Genomic DNA, 6,132 nt, shown 5'->3' on the forward strand with positions numbered 1-6,132 from the left:
CCTCTCGGTAATGCACATCACTATAAGCCTTGCAAGCAATGTAGCTAATGAGTTAGTTACGGAATGATGCATTACGGAACGAGTAAAGAGACTTGCCGGTAACGAGATTGAACTAGGTATTGGATACCGACGATCGAATCTCGGGCAAGTAACATACCGATGACAAAGGGAACAACGTATGTTGTTATGCGGTTTGACCGATAAAGATCTTCGTAGAATATGTAGGAGCCAATATGGGCATCCAGGTTCCGCTATTGGTTATTGACCGAGAATAGTTCTAGGTCATGTCTACATAGTTCTCGAACCCGTAGGGTCCGCACGCTTAACGTTACGATGACAGTTTTATTATGAGTTTATGAGTTTTGATGTACCGAAGGAGTTCGGAGTCCCGGATGAGATCGGGGACATGACAAGGAGTCTCGAAATGGTCGAGACGTAAAGATCAATATATTGGACGACTATATTTGGAGTTCGGAAAGGTTCCGAGTGATTCGGGTATTTTTCGGAGTACCGGAGAGTTACGGGAATTTGTATTGGGCCTCATTGGGCCATACGGGAAAGGAGAGAAAGGGCCAAAAGGGTGGCCGCACCCCTCCCCTTGGACTAGTCCGAATTGGACTAGGGAGGGGGGGCGCCCCCTTCCTTCCTTCTCCTTCTCTCTTCCCTTTCCTTCTCTCCTACTCCTACTACATGGAAGGGTTCCTAGTTGGACTAAGAAAGGGGGAACCCTACTCCCGGTGGGAGTAGGACTCCCCTAGGGCGCGCCATAGAGAGGGCCGGCCCTCCCCCTCCTCCACTCCTTTATATACGGGGGCAGGGGCACCCCATAGACACAAGTTGATCTTCGTGATCGTTCCTTAGCCGTGTGCGGTGCCCCCCTCCACTATATTCCACCTCGGTCAAATCGTCGCGGTGCTTAGGCGAAGCCCTGCGTCGGTAGAGCATCATCATCGTCACCACGCCGTCGTGCTGATGGAACTCATCCCCGACACCCTGCTGGATCGGAGTCCGGGGATCGTCATCGAGCTGAACGTGTGCAGAACTCGGAGGTGCCGTACGTTTGGTACTTGGATTGGTCGGATCGTGAAGACGTACAACTACATCAACCGCATTGTCATAACGCTTCCGCTTATGGTCTACGAGGGTACGTGGACAATACTCTCCCCTCTCGTTGCTATGCATCACCATGATCTTGCGTGTGCGTAGGAAATTTTTGAAATTACTACGTTCCCCAACAGATGCAGCAAAGTGTAGTGTAAGTATTTCCCTCAGTTTTGAGAATCAAGGTATCAATCCAGTAGGAGGCTCCTCAAAAGTCCCACGCACCTACACAATAGTGGCATCCGAGCCTAGGTTTTATGCGTTGATGTTATATGCACGAGTAGAACACAAGTGAGTTGTGGCCGATACAAGTCATACTGCTTACCAGCATGTCATACTTTGGTTCGGCGGTATTGTTGGATGAAGCGGCCCGGACCAACATTACGCGTACGCTTACGCGAGACTGGTTTTACCGCCGTGCTTTGCACAAAGGTGACTAGCGGGTGTCTATTTCTCCAACTTTAGTTGAACCGAGTGTGGCTACGCCCGGTCCTTGCGAAGGTTAAAACATCACCAACTTGATGAACTATCGTTGTGGTTTTGATGCGTAGGTAAGAACGGTTCTTGCTCAGCCCGTAGCAGCCACGTAAAACTTGCAACAACAAAGTAGAGGACGTCTAACTTGTTTTTGCAGGGCATGTTGTGATGTGATATGGTCAAGACGTGATGAGATATAAGTTGTTGTATGAGATGATCATGTTTTGTTGAAGTTATCGGCAACTGGCAGAAGCCCTATGGTTGTCTCTTTGTTGCATAAGATGCAAGTGCCAAATAATTGCTTTACTTTATCGCTGTGCGATAGCAATAGTTGCAAGAGCAATAGTTGGCGAGACGACCATGTGACGACACATTGATATAGATCAAGATGATGAAGATCATGGTGTCGTGCCGGTGACGATAGAGATCATGACAGTACTTTGGAGATGGAGATCAAAGGCGCAAGATGATCATGGCCATATCATGTCACATATTTTGATTGCATGTGATGTTTACCTATTATACATCTTATCTTGCTTTGATTGACGGTAGCATTTTAAGATGATCTCTCACTAATTATCAAGAAGTGTTCTCCCTGAGTATGCACCGTTGCCAAAGTTCGTCGTGCCTAGACACCACGTGATGATCGGGTGTGATAACCTCTACGTCCATCTACAACGGGTGCAAGCCAGTTTTGCACACGCGGAATACTCAGGTTAAACTTGACGAGCCTAGCATATGCAGATATGGCCTCGGAGCACGGAGACCGAAAGGTCGAGCGTGAATCATATAGTAGATATGATCAACATAGTGATGTTCACCATTGAAGACTACTCCATCTCACGTGATGATCGGTTATGGTTTAGTTGATTTGGATCACGTGATCACTTAGATGACTAGAGAGATGTCTGTCTAAGTGGGAGTTCTTAAGTAATATGATTAATTGAACTTAAATTTATCATGAACTTAGTCCTGGTAGTATTTTGCAAATTATGTTGTAAGATCAATAGCTTGCGTTGTTGCTTTCATATGTTTATTTTGATTTGTTCCTAGAGAAAATTGTGTTGAAAAATGTTAGTAGCAATGATGCAGATTGGATCCGTGATTTGAAGTTTATCCTCATTGCTGCATAGAAGAATTATGTCCTTAATGCACCGCTAGGTGACAGACCTATTGCAGGAGCAGATGCAAACATTATGAACGTTTGGCTAGCTCAATATGATGACTACTTGATAGTATTGTGCGCCATGCTTTATGGCTTAGAATCGGGACTTCAAAAATGTTTTGAACATCATGGACCATATGAGATGTTCCAGGAATTGAAGTTAATATTTCAAGCAAATACCCGAGTTGAGAGATATGAAGTTTCCAACAAGTTCTATAGCTAAAAGATGGAGGAGAATCGCTCAACTAGTGAGCATGTGCTCAGATTGTCTGGATACTTCAATCGCTTGAATCAAGTGGGAGTTAATCTTCCAGATAAGATAGTGATTGACAGAATTCTCTAGTCACCATCACTAAGTTACTAGAACTTCGAGATGAACTATAGTATGCAAGGGATGACGAAAACGATTCCCGAGCTCTTCGTGATGTTGAAATCAACGAAGGTAGAGATCAAGAAAGAGCATCAAGTGTTGGTGATTGACAAGACCACTAGTTTCAAGAAAAGGGCAAAGGAAAAGAAAGGGAAACTTCAAGTAGAATGGCAAAAAAGTTGTCACTCCCGTGAAGAAGACCAAAGCTGGACCAAAGCCTAAAACCGAGTGCTTACACTGCAAAGGAAATGGTCACTGGAAGCGGAAATGCCCTGAATATTTGGTGGATAAGAAGGATGGCAAAGTGAACAAGGCTATATTTGATATACAGGTTATTGATGTGTGCTTTACTAGTGTTTATAGTAACCCCTGAGTATTTGATACTTGTTCGGTTGCTAAGATTAGTAACTCGAAAGAGGAGTTACATAATAAACAGAGACTAGTTGAGGGGAAGTGACGATGAGTGTTGGAAGTAGTTCCAAGATTGATATGATCATCATCGCACACTCCCTATACTTTCGGAATTAGTGTTAAACCTAAATAAATATTATTTGGCGTTTGCGTTGAGCATGAATATGATTTGATCATGTTTATTGCAATACGGTTATTCATTTAAAATCAGAGAATAATTGTTGTTCTATTTAAATGAATAAAACCTTCAATGGTCATACACCCAACGAAAATAGTTTGTTGGCTCTCGATCGTAGTGATGCACATATTCATAATATTGATGCCAAAAGATGCAAAGTTAATAATGATAGTGCAACTTATTTGTGGCACTGCCGTTTGGGTCATATCAGTGTAAAGCGCATGAAGAAACTCCATAAAGATGGATTTTCGGAATCACTTGGTTATGAATCATTTGATGCTTGCGAACCGTGCCTTTTGTGCAAGATGACTAAAACTCCGTTCTCCGGAACAATGGAGAGGCAAGATCCTAGCTATGGAGTAGTTGTATACGCAAGGGATTTACGAGTTCAGGCCCTTCTCGGAGGAAGTAACAGCCCTACGTCTCGGAGCCCGGAGGCGGTCGACTGGATTATAAGCGTATGAGTTACAGGGGTGCGAACCCTTCTGCCAGTGGAGGGGGGTGGCTTATATAGTGTCTGCCAGGACCCAGCCAGCCCACGTAGCGGAGGGTTTAAAGTACATTAAGGCCTGGCGTTACAGGTAACGCATTACATAAAGTGTCATCATGGCCATAAAGACTACTTAATTACAGACCGTTTGTATACAGAGTGGCTCTTGGATTCCTGGTGGTCAAGTGAATCTTCATGGTCAAGTGTCTTCGAGTCCGTCGAGTGGAATCCTTCCAGGTCGACTTAAAGGGAGTTTCTTCTATAGATGTCCTTGGGAAGGGTACCTTGGACAGGTCCATGACCCTGCCCTAAGTACATGACTTCATCAGGTACCACTTTATCTCAGCAGGTGGTCTTTTTGGACAAAAAAATCTGTTAGGGGGGAGGGGGGCATCCCCCCCCCCACTCTTCTACGCCCCAAGCCTTCTGGCAACAGGCCCCTATAGCTAGGGGAAGAAGCGTGCATGCAAGATCTGCCACTAAAGAAAAGAATTAGAAAAAGAAAGAAAGAACCACATAAAAAACGATCCAGGAAAAAAACCGCAACAAAAAAAAAAGAAAACCCGACTTGAAGCTTTCCAAAACCAGGGCTTCGGGGAACTGGAGAAAGTATAAATAAAAAAGGGAAGTTTCTATGCATAAGTGATTTGTTTCTCTTTGAATGTAGAGATCGTGAGTTTGAAACCTGCACGCGCATCTTTTTGTGGTTTAAAACAAAAAAAGGTTAATGGGCCGACCCAGCTTAGAGAGAGGGTGTGCACCTGTTTAGAAATACGTCTTTAACTGATGCATAATGCGTCAAATAGGATTGCCCTCTTTTTTCCTTATATATACGTTGGGGGAGGGGTTGCGGAAAGAGCTGGAAGCTCACAATTAATAATCGCGAATGCACACAAATCCGGAATGCTTTTGAGCAGCTAGAGCCCACACCGGTGAAGCGGGGAAGAAGCCTCGGAATCAAAATCCTTTGCCCGACCGCTCCGCTCCGGTGAAGCGGGGAAGAACCCTAACCTCGCCGCTCCGCCAGAGCGGCAGGAATCTACCTCCACGAGCCCCACGACACTACCGAAGAGCCATGCCGGAAGAAGGCATGAGCTCGGGAACACACGTCGCTAGAACGCTGCCGCCAGCTCCTCCAGCGTACGTACTTTTTTGAAGTATTTTTATATCCGCACCGGAGCAGAGATCAGGGGTTCCTCCACCGAAATTGCTCTGCGTACGACTTCGTACGTACGATTCACGGCGGACCCAGTGATCCAACGATTACTGTTGATGCATAGATTTAATCGGAGGGTGACTGAGCAAAGTCGTACAGCATCGGACAAAAATTTCATCGTACGCCTAGCACCTCTCTTCCTCCACCCTGTGGGCTGGAACGGACGGCGTTGGGGGGATGGGCCAACCCACGTTTCCGCCGGCGGCCGCGGAGGGAAACAAAAGCGCCTCTCCCTCTCTTTTGACCCCTACCGAAATGTACGTACGCTGGTGTGTCCAATATTCCAGATGGTTGAAACGAGAGAGAAAAAGATGTCCAATTACTTCCAAAAAAGAAAGATGTCCAATTTCCAATCTACAGGTTCTATTCTACTGCACGGATGAGCACACTAATTGAACACAATAATTAAAGGACTGTGCTAACGACCAGTCGACTGGTCGTTAGCAACAGATCCGCACGATTCCACCCACGTACTATCGCTCCGATTTTCCTGGCGCTACATCGATCCACCGCGTCTTTTTTTTTCTAGCGCAATAAAAACAATTGGCGGAAGTGGGATTCGAACCCGCTACATCTAGGTAGCCCACGGTAGCTTGCAACCACTCAATCTAGATTGAGCTAGTGGTTGGACTTAGACATTTGTTTCCTACGTATAGTACAGGAAACATGCTTTTTTAGTTTTTTTCCTTCGATTTATGTACTGCACAATTTTCACGGATGGATA

Source organism: Triticum dicoccoides, chromosome 2B, assembly GCF_002162155.2.
Source record: "Triticum dicoccoides isolate Atlit2015 ecotype Zavitan chromosome 2B, WEW_v2.0, whole genome shotgun sequence".
NCBI lineage: Eukaryota > Viridiplantae > Streptophyta > Magnoliopsida > Poales > Poaceae > Triticum > Triticum dicoccoides.